Here is a 15,974-nt window from a genome sequence, read left to right on the forward strand (position 1 = left end):
TGAGTCAAGTTTAGTGATATTTGAACCAACAATGTGAATCTTGGTGTTTAGCTAAGAATAAATGATGGGGCTTGCAGGGACCATGGTTGCCTTAGATTTTAAGGAGAAAACTTAGGGGAAAATGTAGCCCTTAGTATAAATTATAAAGAATAAATGCTCATAACTGCAGTGAGGAGCCAACCTTTTAAAAGAGATAAAATGTCAATGTAGGTGCCCTCAGAATTTTTTTTCTTTTTTTTTTTAAGCTGAAGTGGAAGTTGTTCCTCTCTCAGAAATCATTTTATAGACTCAGAGACTAGCCCAGCCTCTTGAATTAGACTCCCACCACCAGCCCAGATAGCCTAACTTCCTCGGAGTCTCCTTCCTGTGATCTTTCCTTTATTGTGCAAATTCAACTTTGGTCACCTACACACTCTTCTTTAACAAAAAAGTTTCTTATTTTTGAGCGTATGATCTTGGATCTCAGCTTCAAGGTCTTCCTGGAGTTTAGCCGAGAGAGATGACTTTGCTATTTGCAAATCCGAGTTGACTCCTGTACTCTCGCTTGATGCTAATGCCCTTTGCTTCTCATTCAGAGTTTCAGAATATCTTCTCTCAGCAAACAGAGAAGGCACGGAGAAGGAGGCATTCCCTTCTCCAGCGCCACATTTCAACTTGATCTTTTCACTCTCTCTGTCAAATTCAAATGTCACTCCACTATTCATGTGTATGTGGAGGGTTCTATAATAATATACACCTCTTTGGCTTCTTTCAAAATTGCTTCAATTTCTCTGAAGTCAAAGGCCTTTTCAACCTTTGGAAATTATCTATGGAATCCATTAACATGACTTACTCGGTACACAATACAGATGCTGTCGAGGGTGCACAAGAAAAGAGAGAAGGTAAAGTTAAAAAAAGAAAGAATGAAAGAAAGCAAATAAAGGTTTAATTAAAAAAAAGCAAAAAGTAAAAATAAAAGAATGATTTAGATGTGTAATTTTTTTCATGAAGAATTCCATCTTATGTGGGTACAACCTGTGAATAATTTTTCCTTCTTGTAGAGATAAACTCTCACAGTTCATTTTAACTGATATCTCCTCTAGCAGATAGTAGTGACTATTTTCCCGAGAATACAAGTGAAAGTTCAGTAAATTTAGCTCTCACAACCCAGCAAGTGAGTTTTTAATCCGGAGAATTTGCTGAATTAACTCCTTTTCATTTTCCACAAATAAATCAAAATCTGACTAGATCCACCATTCCCTCAGTAAAATTAAACAGTATTATATAGTTATGTTTTAAAGACTACGTATCTCTATGAGAAATACTCAAAAATGTTACCAAATGAAAAAGGCAGAGTCCTGCTGTATACACAGTAACAACTCAATTCTGTCAATATAGAAGGACAGAGAGAGAGAAAGAAGAAAAAAGTTTGACAGAAAACAAAACCCAAAAATGGTCTTCCTGGGAACTAAGGTGGCCCTTTGGCGGTTGGTTCCAGAAAGGGGAGGATAATGTTCCTTTGTTTGGGCCTAAGGAAGGCTGGGGATCAGCATTCCTCCTTAGGCCACATCCCCATGAGAAGCACAATGTGGACACCAAGCTTGTCCAAATGTATCCCGTGCAAATGCTTATTTTTACAGCCTTATTTATGTCTCTTAAAGCTTGTAAATAAAACTGACAGTCGTCTATGAGTTTTATTCCCACTATCTTTGAACTCATTCCTGGTCTTGTAGGACCAAGGATAAGGCAGTTAACCCTGGTTATCTTTGGGTGTGGAGAGGAGAAGTACCCCCTTTGGTTTTATAAATTTTCTGCGCATATATATTGTTTTTACAATTAAAATATCATAAGGTAAAATAAAAGCTTACATGAATTTTACATAAGGTTCAAGGAGGTTGACACTTCCTATGTGTTTAACTTCTTAAATGAATGAATACTTTAAGCCTTCAGGGCAATCCTAGAGACATACATGAAACAGGGGTCCCTGGTTCTGCCACTGCCTTCGTATGTGAGCCCCTTTGCCACTCTGACAGCTTTTCTCCAAGGTAGCAGGATTCTACCATTGAATCCCCCTCTTTGGTAATTCTCCATCCTCACCAAACCTTTTGGGTCCCTGGTCCATACCTTGACTCCTAGGCAATGACCTGTCTCTTTTGTGTTTCCCACTGTCCTTGACACCCACACACCCTTACCTGAAACCATGCATTTTTTTCTCAACTCCTCTAATGCTGCTTCCAACTCTCCTATCTATACACCTCTTTTAAAATATGGCTTGGAGATGATGGAATTTAGATGTATACACACTGCTTTCCAAAGAGCAGGATCTCTCTCTCTCTCTTCTACCCTTATTATGATGTGCTAATTTGACTGTGTTGCATTTGGAAAGAGGCCATTGTCATGATGTTATATCTACTTGGCCCACATCTCTCCATGCCACACCTCTACTCTAATTGCTCCATTCATACTGTGAATTTTCCAATCTTCCCTTAGGAAAGCTCCCTGGAATTTCAGAAGAGCAGCATGATGCCAGATTGTATGGATTGGAACATTTTCAATTCGTGAGATTCAACTGGCAATATTAAAGAATTAATTATAATGAAAATGCAAAGAAACAGAATCTTCAGTGAATTCCATCTGGGAACAGTCTTTTCTTAGGCCTCATATGATTTTTTGATTCAACTTAGTCTCCTATTTTCTTTTTTGTCCATGTAATGTGAAATATTGAATACTATAAGATATTGCACCTAAAAATTTGATACAGGCTATCATCAGATTTCAACTTGTTCTCAAAACAATTTATTACCCCCAAATGGTGACTATATATCTAGCCTACATTCCACACATACATGAACATTTTTTTCCCCATGGGCTTGACTTATATTTCAATTACTCTGAGATGTTATTACATACATATAAAAGGACTGAATATGACTCAATAGTAACTAGCCAAAGATTTACACATCCTTTATTGATTTAAAACAGCTATTAATCTCAGTGGGAAGAACCTATTTCCATTTGCCGCAGTGAGTGAAAAGGAGAAAGACTATGGTATTCATGCCCTGCCAAACAAAATTCTTTGCTGTTTACCTAAATGATTTTTTAGGCACATAGGCTCATCTCTCATGTTTAGGAACAATGATGAAGTTGTTTCCAGGAAAACAGCTTCTGTGTGTCATATATGGATTAGCCTCCTCCTTGCCCTGCAAGTTCACTGTCAATCATTTTAATGTCCCAGCCTAACATACATTTTGCAGTGTGTATTTTGGTGTCAAGTCACAATATGGCAGAATAAAGAAAATGTGACAAGGGAATTGATATCCAGTTCATGTCAAGGCATGTACACATATGGCCAAGTGAACAAATTAATAAGTCTAATGCAGAAATAAGGGAACACATCGCCTGTGTTAGTAATTTGGATGAGGCATAATAAAAGGGGATAAAAATAATAATAAAGGACATGGTGCAGACAGGTTAATTCAATAATTTTATTGTACTAGTGTGCAAAATAGTCTCATAAAATTATCATACCTCATCTGCTGTAAACAGATTATATCTGAACATAAAAGTTCACTCAAAAAGTCTGTGTTTTATGATTTCTGTGACTTAAGTGAAGAAAGGAACAGAGCTAAAGTATCAAAATTTGCATTTGTTGTTTGGAGTACAGACTGGATATACATTTTAATAAAAAGAACAATAAACGTGAATACTAAACATTCCGTACATGACAAAACTGAGTGTAGAGAAGGGACTTGGGAAATCCCTTCCTCACAGAGAATGGCTGTGAATCCTGTTGAATTTCCTAGTTCGACTGGCCCTTCCTACATGCAACACAGATCTTTGGATTGAGCTGACACCATAGGACACCAGTTTAGTTTCTTCTTGCTCTTTGTAGTTTAACGAATATACCAGATTTTTCTCATAATAATAACAACTATGTCAGTGAACAAAAGGGTTGGTTATCTCTGGTAAAGATTAAAAATCAACTACTTATATGCATCAGTAGTTAAAACTGGCATCACTGAGACCTTGCTCAAGGTCCAATGTGTAATATTTGGGTCTTCTGGGTTATTAAAAAACTGTAACACACCGATTATTGATTTCATTCATGAATGGAAACCATGTAGATATTCCAAAATAAAACAAAACATAAAGAGGATGTTTGCAGAAACATTCCTTCAAATGTATTTAAAATAATATAATGTATTTAAAAAATTCTATGAAAATATAAGTTCAGTAATTTTTATTAGTCAAAATTCTTTATTTCTTCACATCTTTCCCAAAGAGAAGCCCATTAAAGAAGTTCTCATTTTGAAAGAGAGAGAGAGAGAGAAAGAAAGAAAGAACTGAGAAGAATCTATGCTTGGGCAAAATAACCAATCAAAAGAAAGAATCCATTTGCTACCATAGTTCTCTCTTTTTTTAACAATGTATGGAGGTACAAATTCTGAAATACATGAAAATAAGTGCATGAGAAATAGCCAGACGCAAATGTCCCATTATGTAGATGTTCCCTGTATTCTTCTGAGCCTCCAAAATTGTTTTGATTATAATCAAATAAAACAGTATAGTTTTAGCTCACGAGAACTGAGATTTAAAACAGTGAAAGTCCCAAATGAAAGAACAAAATTAAGAAATGTCTGAGGTAATAAAGCTGGTGAGTGGCGAAGATGGGAGTCCAGTTCTTCTTTCAACTTATTCTGGAAATATTTTTGTTCTGATGCACTTAATACTGCTCAATAAATTCACCCTATAGTCTAGGATATGTATGTTGAATGCCTAAGATATGTACATTGGGTCATAATATAATTCAATCTAATGAGTTCTAGAATGAACAGAGAACTCAGGATGAGGAGGGACGTTTAAAACTTTGGTTCTTCATTGACGGGGATGAATCCTCTCAATATGCAAAATTGCTTTGAATGATAAGACACCTACGTAGTATGTGTCTTCTTTGTTCTCTTTATTTCTAACAAATAGAATTAGACTATTTTTGTTAAAGGAACATGACTCCAGCCTTGTCATCATCCAATAAACAAGGTCAGAGATGAAAAAGGTAAAGAAAAACTGTTTTACCTTTTCTGATATATACAATCTAAAATTTAAGATGTTTGAGATTTATCACCAGATTCCAAGGTGGACAATTTGACATATAAAAGGACTAGCCAAAGGGCAAAGATGGAATAAAAAACCACTTCTCTGTTGGGATCCCTCAGCCTCCTCTCCCCTATACCCTGCCTTGCCAGATGCCTGGTTAGGAATTCTGGTAAAGGCAAAAGAAATTGGCTGGGGACAACTTAGGAAGTTATTTTAATTTGAAACTTATAAAATTCTTTATGTAAGCCACTCTGAAAGGCAAGAAAATAAGACTTTTGCTAATTTCATGGCATGAGGTTATACCATATGGCCAATAAAATTCTCTAATATTTTTCCAGCCAAAAGATTTCTATCTTCATTTCCATTACTCTAAGGCCCTAAGGACAGCACATGTGGCAGGGATAGGAAACATAATAGTTACCAGTTTCTAGGACAAAATTTGAGAAATTCTGGTACCGAAATTAACATTAAAAAACCAAAGAATGGACGGTTCCCTTTTATCATTAGGATTAACATGAGAAATGAGCTGTGTTTTACAGGTTTATAGGATTTGAATTTGGGTAAACCAACATTCATAAGCAATGCTATATTTTTGTACAATGCTCAGGACTGCTCTTCAGTTTTCTTATAAAATGTCAGCTTTCTGCTGTGTGCAAAATTGGTCAAGGAAAAGCTAATACAGAGAAACAAATAATAGTTTCAATAATCTTTTAAGCTAAGTCAAAATTACTGTTTCTTGGTGAACATTGCATTACTCTGTATCCATTTTATCAAATGAGAGCTGCTCAGTTATAATTAGTTCTTTGGGGTTCTGTCCTCTTTACTTAAAAAAAAAAAAAATTAAAAGCCTTTAAAAGTGTTCTATTTGCCCATAAGGTCTAGCTGTATTAAGCAGATAGTGCCTTACCATTTTCTAATATACAGTAAAAATACCATAAAGTTTTGCAATTAGTTAAAAAGTCAAAAACTCAGCAAGAAGTCCGGTTTTCCCTCTTAACTATCTGTTAATGAAGGTTTCAACGTTAATTGCCTTTTCATTAAAAATTCTTTAAAACCCTTCCGTACAAAATCAAATTAGCTACTAAGCTGTGGAACAATCTTGTAATTCTGTTGTGGACTCCCCTGTTCATTATTTGGATTGGTGAGATTAAAGAGTGAGTGTGTGCTTTTTAGATACTCCAAAAGACTGACTTTAAATTTTTTTGAGTTATGGAATTCCTTTATTTAATCCTTCTCTGAAAGGCGTCATATTCGGAAGATTATGCTCATTATCATGAGCACTGATTTTAAAAAGCCTACAGTATCATAGAGTTATGCCCATGCCCCAGAAGTCTTGCCTATGGAAACAGTGCTTTTGTTCATTTGTTCCTGCAAGGATAGAAGCTTACTTGTGCAAAGCTTAAGCACCTACCATTCTTCTTGTTCTAGACAAGGGCTCAGATCCTCATCTCTAACTTAACTCTGCAAATCCTTGGGCAAATTACCAGTGGAGTTACAGACTTTCCTTCTACCAATGGGGATAATTACAGTATAACCTCATTGAATTATAAATGAGGCAATGCAAGCACAGCATTTAGCACAGTGTACAGCCCTGTGCTGCTTGTTGTGGAAAAGGCAGAGATAATCCCTTGCATTCAAAATATCTCCAATCAAGTAGGAGAGAAATAATGGGTATTGATCTCTACAATAAAACCAGAGAGAATGAGGGGTCTTACATGATATCCAGAAGGGGTGCAAGAAGAGTTAAGAGAGAAGGAACGCTAAGGGTGAAAAAAGGACAGAAATAAATATCCACTGGCTGTCTTCTGTGGGTCCAGTCCTCTGCTGGGTACTTTTGAATAACTTCACACTAAAGAAGAGGTTAGGCTATCCATGAAAGCCCTATGGAAGTTGCTATTGTGAATGGGATGCTATGTGGATGAATCAGATTTGAACCATTTTTGTATGGTTACGGTGTAAGAGTTTAGACTTTAGAGATACAAGTATTTGAAGTCTTGTTCTACATGGGACAATTAATTTCATTTCTCTAAGCCTTAGTTTTCTCACTGGAAAATATGAATGATAATATCTATTCCTCTAGGTCTCTCCAAGTTTTTTGATTTAACTGAGATAATTCATGTTAACCTTAACCCCAGAGACAGGAACACTCTCAATAATTATTACTTAGTAAAAATACGAGGAACATCAAAATTAAGCCAAGTTATTTGCCAAATTTCATTCCAATACATCATTTTGAAGATTAATTAAAATTCTTGTAAAGTCATTTTATTTATAATATATATCATGAAAATCACCAAAACAAATAAAGTAATACCCCTCCAAATCTTGATTCTTTCTTATAGTGTCTCTCCTGGACTCAGGATCCACCTTTACAGTATACCTGCTTATTGATCTTGCAGTCTCACATTCCTTATCTTCAAAACCAAATATATCTGTTTTGCCAATAGCAACTTCTTCCTTCCTTCTTCCCTCCCTCCCTTCCTCCCTTCTTTCCTTTCTTTCATTTTAAAATCTGTATCTCAACATTATCTCCTATGTAACTTTGCAATTATTGCCAATTTCTCCCATGCCCTTGTCCACCATAGATGACTGTCCCCTGATCCAAGCTGAGAAATATCTTTTGAATCCCATCCCCACCTTCTTCACCTCTACTGCCAGAGCCTCAGCTCAGGCTATTTTCACCTGGAGGACAGCAGTGATACACCCACATGCACCCTGCCCAGGGTCTGTCCCCAGCTCTAGTTCCCTTTCACACTACCACCAAAGCTAGTGTTCAAAAACATAAGCTAAGTCATGTCAGTCACCTGCTTAAAGCATTTCCAGTAGCTCCCCAGTACCTCTAGAATTAAGGTCCATAAGAGACTTTATGACTCCAAATTACCTTCCGAGCTTCATTTCCCAATAAGCTGTAGCCCTCCTCCTGCAATATAGGTTATCAGCAATACACTCTACATGTCATCTACACTCAACATTCCCACACAGTTCTTGCCTTTTGATTTTCCCTTTATTCTTCAGGACATAGTTAAAATATCATGTGCTCCCTAGATAGATAGCCCCTCTCACTCACTGGTAGAGATTGGTCCCACCTTTGGGATCCATCACTATATGACTCTCTGAACCTGAGTTTACTCTTCCATAAAATGGTAATAAATGATTCCTGTCCTGAAAAGAGAACAGTTTGAGAACCAAATGGAACAATGTTTATTTAATACTGGAAAACCATAAATCAATATAGAAATATTGCCAGGAACAGAGCCAAGAGCTTTATAGACATTATCTCATTCAAGCCTTAAATATTAAGGAGATACCACACCATGAGTGAGAAAGTGTGTTCTTATTAAAAAAAAAAAAAAAAAAAAAAAAAAAAAGGGGGAGAAAGAAAAAAAATCTTCCCATTCACATAATTTCTTATTTTTATTATAATATTTCACTCTTCTCAAAGCTGCTTGCACACATATTACTCCTTTGATCACTTCTTTTAAATTATATTTTATCTTAATAACACTTAATTACTTAACTTCAATTTGTCCACTATAGGCTGTTCACTAGAGATCTAAAATTGTGTTAATCTAGGTATGGTGTTAGAGTCACATTTGAAGGGTTAAACTGTATCAATTAATTATGTAAGTTAAAATTCCTTGGGAGCCTTGGGGCAAAGGACCAATTCACATAGCAGAAGCAGAATGAAGAAAAGAACCTAATTAGGTATGTGATTAACTCTTTCAGTGATGTGGTGATGACATAATATAATAAAAGTGCTATGAATATCCCCAAACCAGCCAGGGTATCACTTGAATGTTTTCGAGAATACAACCCACGCTGAGCCCGAAAATTTAGCCTCTTAAGCCAAAAATTATAGACTCATTTAAAATACATCAGTATGCTACAAACATTTAGTGACCCTCCACAACTGAGCCTACTATTTTTTTCTGATTAGATACATTTTATCTATATACCTTGAAATACAGTGTCTGACAAAACACATTTTCTCCATTGTTTTTGATAGACAGCAAATCTAAAATAATTCAAAGGAGAAACGTGCTTTGTGGAAGTAGCTTATTTCATTCTGGAGACTAAATGCATTTGCAGAAAGGATTACATTTTGTTTGGCAATTTATTTTATTGACAAAACATATTTCATCACATATTCCATCACATTCAGTAGACAAATGCATGTTGTCAAATACCCTATTTCCTGCTTTTGATGAAAAACACATATTTTCCAGATTCCATATTTTTTTAAATGGTGGAGTTCTACAGCTAAACTCCATTTGCTGTAATTTGGCCTGAGGTGTCTAGATTTGGATTCTAGCCAAGGTATATGACTTCTTCTTTCACTATAATGTAAATTAACCTCATAGGGAATATTAATGTCCATCTTCATGCATAAAAACATCAAAATTCAGTTTACATTGTAATCATTATGATAGGATCCTATTGTCTAAACATAAAACTCAAATGGTTTCCATATACTCACCGGCCACTAAAATGCAATTACCCTTTACAAGGTAATGCACATACAAAGTAAATATTTAATCTAACCTATTTGTATATCTGTTTAATGTTGGTAATTCAATTATTGTGTGTCCTTTCCATATTTGCCCTCATTCCTGATATATGTATTAAATTATGAATAAGTTCTTAGAGGTCAAGAAGCAGATCTGTGTAATTTGTTCTCAGGAGCATTCAGCACACGCTTTGTGGAAACAAGTGCTTAACAAATTCTCATTTGTGGCACTAGGGTAATGACATTTCCCAGCCAAAAACCTTTTACTGCCAAAATTTGTTGCCTTTTTTCATATCAACAATTATTTAATGTGTACCCACCATGTGGCAAGCACTGTAAAAATTTCAAGGAATTCAGAGACTGACAGTCATGGTTTCTGCTTTCAAGGGGCTTACAATCTAGTAAGCAGAGTAGGTATGAAAAGAAATAATTACAATTCAGGGTGATCCAGGCCAGAATACAGTTTGTACTGGGTCCATACACCGTACAAAGGCTGGGGGATTAACACTGTTGGGGTGGCGGAAAGCTGTTAAGTGTTTTGTAAGTTGTCACAGCCTTCAAAGCCCCTAAACTCTTTCTGTATACAGAATAAGTTCAAGAAACCACCTTAAACCTTATTCATGCTTTCATTTACCCACTAAGGTAAGGTTAGTCCTCAGAGTCAAATACCACAAAATATTCTAAGTGTACAGGGTACTAACAAATATCTGTACTTCTCAGGTTCTCAGAACAGAAAAAACTTCCTACCCAAGTCCAAAATCTATTCAAAAAGTCAGTTGTATACATAGAAATAGCAGTGGACTGTGCAACAAAAGACCTGAGTCCAGAAGGTGCCTGTATCTGCCATGGGATCTTGACAAGGCATTAGACTGCTATGATACTCAGCTACATTATCCATACATAAGACAGCTACTTGTCCTGCATGGCTAACTGACAGTCTTGTAGTGGGCATCGAATAAAACAACTGTATGTTATCTATAGAAAAGTGAAGGACCTTACAGATCTAAGGAAATATAATTATAAAGAACTATGATTGTGTAAGAATCGTCAACTTTTTGCAGTACCGATTTCGATGTAGAGAATTTTTCTACCACACTTCCAAGTTCATTGGCTGGAAACCACTTTCACCACTTCCTATTCTTTCCGCCCTTATGTTCTATCTGTCATTAAGCTTTGTCATTTATTTCTTTGAAATTTCTTTAAATTTGCCTTTACTCTTTGTTATCATTACCACCTGCCAATTTATCTATTGGCTATTAAGAATTAAACAGCATCTCAGCTTTTATTTTTCTTTCAGATTAACCACCTTCAGGCTTCCTAGTCTCCATACTATTGCTAGAGTAACATTCCCCTGAACTATTAGCCTAGACATGCTCCTCACAGGTCAAATGCTCCAGAGCTTTATATTCCTGAAGGAACCCACCCAGCACCCTCTCTCATACCCCTCCCTAATCTCTTTTTACTAGTTTGTTCTCCATCCATGCGCTCATTAATTCGTTTCATACTTCTAACTTTGTTCCCATGGTTACTTCCACATTCAATACCTTCTCTTCTCCTTCTGTGCTCTGCTTATCTAAATCTTACACACATGGCCGGGTTCAGTATAAACTTTATCTCCTCACAAAACCTTATGAAGTCTAAAATCACCCTACCTCAGAGTGACATAGTCTCTGAACTCGTGCACCAGTGCCAGACTGCACATATTAATATTCAGCCCTTAGACACAGCGTCCATCCAAGTAGTTAAGGACAGAGGCTCTACATCCTGCTCCCTCACTTCCTATTTCATCCCTGTGCCTTAGTTCCCTCATCCACCAAATGGGAAGAGCAGCAATGGCTAACTCAGGGTCCTTGTGAGGATTATATAAGCATTAGGTCACAAAACCTGGCACAAAGCAACCAATAAAAGGAAACTTTTATTAGCTGATTACCAGACACATTATTAATAGTATCATCTCTTATTGATATCTGTTTTGCTCAACATTTTATCATCAGCTATGGCAAGACTGAACATTATATACACACATATACATATGCATATAAATGTATATATACATATACATATGTGTATATGTGTGTATATGTATATATGGTGTGTGTATATAAATATCAGCTTTAGTGGTAACATCATATTCTGTGAGCCAAGATTTTGGACTGGGTATAGGGTAATAGACTGTCTCTGTTCTGCAATGTCAAAAGACTAATAAGTCTGGGGTCTGGAATCATCTTCACTGATGACTGACAATTGGGTGGCAACGACTCAAAGGTTGAAATCAGAGCACCTACACATGGCATCTTCATGTGGCCTGGGGTCTCACCGCATGACAGCTGGGCTCCAAGCCAGTGTTCCTAGGAGGAAGTGGAAGCTGCTGGACCTTTTCTGACCTAGCTTCAGAAGTCACACAGTGTCACTCGCACTGCCTTCTATTGGTTACCTGCGAGGCACTAAAAGCAGCCCAGAGCAAGAGGATAGGACATAGACTCCACCTCTTGATGGGAGAGTGGCACAATTATATTGGAGAAGAGCATGTAAGATAGAAGATACTATTGTCGTTATCTTTGCAAAATACAATCCCCCTACAGGTGATATTGTGTAACATTCTTAATTTCTCCAAGACTCAGTTTGATAAATATGTAAATAATGGTAGAACCCTAACTGGAATATAGGTGATGTTCCATAATAATTACTGAATAAATAAGTAAACAATTTCATATTAGTTTCCTCTGAACTAGAGGCTTCTTGAGGACAGGAATTACCATATACTCTTTCTCCCATATACCAAACAGTGCCAAAAAAAAAAAAAAAATAGCTGGAATTACGGTAGCTCGTTTACGACAGCACTGATTATTGTGGGAAGTATAACATAAATCTTGGATTCAGCAACTGTAAAGCAGGAACATTCAAAACTTCAAGCAAGGAGACAGAACCTTTGTATTTTGGTTACAGGTTTCATAAATTTTGGTTATTTTTATATTCCTAGGACTATATATTTGAAAAATGATGTAAGTGACACCTAAACATGTATCTCCAGAATTGCAGCATTACTTCTCTCAATATAAACTAATTAAAGATGAATAACTGCAATTACTGCCTTTTTAATCCTTTCCTACTCGTGCTGAATTTGTGTCACCTTGTAGTATTTAGATCGTGTTCTATTTGCTCTGATTCAGATTCTGAGTCATCAAAATGTCTGAAATAGGTCTGAAAATAGCCTGAATTAATTCTCTGGATTGCTGCTTGTAACAGATACACAAGGGAAGCATTTTATAATTTTAAAGAAAAACTCACTTTGTTACAAAAATCAATCAATAAATAAAAAAACCTAAAACCTGAGAAGTTGCTTCTCAGGCACCAGGTATTTTATAATAAGGTAGCAGGACCAAAGGAGGTGAAGAGAAAGAAAGATGGAAGAAGGGAGAAATGCTCAGCTCTGAAAACAAAAAGAGCAGGGTCTTCAATCCATTTATCAAACACAATTTGGAGGACCTTCTCCGTCTTCTCAAATGTGGCCTCAAGAAAAATGAAAGTGGTCTGGCAGCAACGAGATCAACGTGGAGGGAGGGAAGGGGTGGCTTCCAAGGCAGTCACAGCTAATGTGTGGTGACCAGAGACACAGCGGCCAGTGTGCTCCTGGTGATAACTGCAGGTCTTCTCGGACCAGAAAAGAGAATGAACACCACCTTCTCCCATTGCCCAGGTGCCACTGGCATCCAAACTGCAGGAGTCATGCACACACCTTCTCCATCTGTGCCACCCCCCTTTCAAGTTTCTGCTAGCTGACCAGAGGAAAAACACTGTCATTCACCCAGGCTGTGTAATAGCTGTAATGAAAGCCCTGTAGTCGCCAAAAACCCAGAGCGTGAGAACTGAGCTGAAAACATACACCATGAAACCATAAGGCCCTCTTTACACAGCCAAAGCGAAGGGTGTGTTTTAAACTGCTAGAACTGAATGGCCTTTGGTCTACAGGTGGAGGGTAAAGGCTGCTCACGGGTTTTAACCACTGCCATTAACCAAAGTGAAGGCATTAGGGGGTGAAGAAGTGTCAAAAAAATCTCAAAAGGCTTCAGCCCACAAACAGCACCGTGAGGCTCACTCAGAGACAGTCCAGGCTGCTCATTTCAGAGGCCATTCCAACATTGAGGTGGACAGCCTTCCACAGGGTCCCTTCACCTGGAGCCTGGAGCATCTCAGTCCAGAAAACCCAAGCAGTCAACATATTCACTTTAATTTTTGTAAGCTCCTTTTGAGAGAGAGGGAGCTACAGAGGTCAGAAATGTCTATGTTTCAAAAATATGGGAAACCTCTGTTGCTATTGTTATTCTATAAGTTTGTCACAGGTAATCTGTGATATAATTATTACTGTTATTAGTAAAATGATAAGAACTACTATGAGGACAGTGACAACTACAGTTAACACCTAATGGGATATTCGATATGTATCAAACACTGTGTCAGCTGCTTCACAGGGATGATCTCACTGACGTCCGGAGACAGCCCTAAGCGATGCTATCAGATCTCCCATTTTACAGACAAGAAACTGAGAAGGCAGGTAACTTGGCCAGGGTCACACAGCCAGTGAGTGGAGGAGCTGGGGATACAAAGCCAGTCGGGCAAGCTCCACATCCCATACACTTAACAGTTTTGTATTAACAATATCAAAAACTACACATTTCGGCAAAGATATCTCCCACACAGAAATTTTATTTTTTTAAAAAAAAAATCTGAAGTAACAGCTGGGGTGCTTGTTAAAATGCAGATTGCAGGGCCCTGGCTCCAGAACTGCTGATCCACAGGCTGGTGTGGGCCCACTCATCTCCATTGCAGCAAGGCCCTCAGGCAATGCTAATACGGAGAGACTGGGTGAGGGGAGCGTGGCTAGATGGGTCCTCCTACTTGGTACAGAAGGAAAACAGTTCTGCTTAGTGTTGCTCGCAAGCGATTTGCATCACGTTGGTGACGGTTCCTGTCTCTTCATAGAATAACCTCCCCAGTCACAGGAACTGGGTCTTAGTTACTGCTTGTTTTAAATAAAATGCTTGACCCTTCCCTCCTTAAGGGGCTTCCTTTTTCTCAGTGTGTTTTCAAGTTTTATGTTTTCATATCAAATAAAATCTCAGTTGGGTTCTAACATGGATTTAACAGCTGCTAACCTCTTCTTTAATAAGAAAACAGGGAGAAACAACAGGAATGACAAGCTCTGGGAGACAGGAGGGCAATGCTGGAGTGAGCAATAGAGGTTACACCCCACACGCTGTCACGCTGTAGGGCCCAAAGTTGCAAACTTGGATTCCAAATTTAAATGCTTGCTTGGAAATATCAAGCTTAAAACAGGTGTAAGACTCACTGGTCATTCAAAAGTAGCTTTCCTCTATTGTCAATACAAAAATGGAAAAATCCAATTAGGAACAAGAAGCAAAGAACTAAGTGATTATATGATTATAACCATTCTCTTCTGTTAACGCATCACTTGTGTGACTTGCACTAAAATGTCACAGGGTTCAGTCCATCAGATCAAATACATCTATTTCCACATGTTATTTATCATGATTCTTGTTAAGTGCTTTAAAATTAATGCATTGGAGCAGAAATGATAGCATAAGAAAACTTTGTATTCATTTCCCAAATGGTGGCCATATAAAGGTAGCATATTACAGCATAATTCATTTGCTTGGTATAGAATTCTATGATTAAAATAATAAAAACCAGGAGAAAAAATTTGGCACAGTATTATGTTTATGATAAGTAACATCATTTACTATTGCATGGTAATAGTATTGTCATTGCAGCCATAACACCAGTGAAAGTTAGAAATGACTTGCACAAAGAAAAAAAAAAAAAAAAAGGATACACAGAGAACAGAAAGGAAATAGGAGTAGTTGTGATATGATCTACATTTATGGAGCACTTATCATGTGCCAGGCTCTTTTCTAAGTCTGTTAGTTGAGAAATATGAAAAATAAAATCACATACCACAGAAAAGGGACTTTCAGAAAGGGTCTTTCTTTTTGCCCATAAAATGCCAAATATAGTACTTGCACTAGAAATAAATTTTTCTCTACTTTAGAGTAAATAGATACATCTTTGACATCATTGTCTTGCTGCCAAAAAGCACTATCTAATTCACTGATATTAGACCTCACGCACCTGGAAATGCAAACATCTGATTTTAACTAATGCATTAAAATACACAAAATGGATCATAACCACCACCATTTTTTGTGCACACTACCTGTAGGTGAGTGCCAAGGGATGATACATTGCTTCCATCTCTGACTATCCCTATGCTGGTAATTACATTCCAGGAGCAAAGTGAGGCAGTGAGGACTGCACACCTTCATTATCCATTAACAGCATGCTACATTAAACTTTGAATATTTACCTTGATGCCAAT

General features: G+C 37.2%; 1 protein-coding gene and 1 pseudogene across 2 annotated transcripts in view; one reads left to right on the forward strand and one right to left on the reverse strand.

Moving 5' to 3' along the window:
- Positions 1–15,974, reverse strand: part of TENM2 (teneurin transmembrane protein 2) — a 1,169,384-nt gene that overhangs the window by 1,034,302 nt on the left and 119,108 nt on the right. The window lies entirely within an intron of this gene.
- Positions 824–15,974, forward strand: part of LOC138392995 (large ribosomal subunit protein P1-like) — a 32,323-nt pseudogene continuing 17,172 nt past the window's right edge.

The sequence above is a fragment of the Eulemur rufifrons genome, chromosome 10 (assembly GCF_041146395.1).
Source record: "Eulemur rufifrons isolate Redbay chromosome 10, OSU_ERuf_1, whole genome shotgun sequence".
Lineage (NCBI taxonomy): Eukaryota > Metazoa > Chordata > Mammalia > Primates > Lemuridae > Eulemur > Eulemur rufifrons.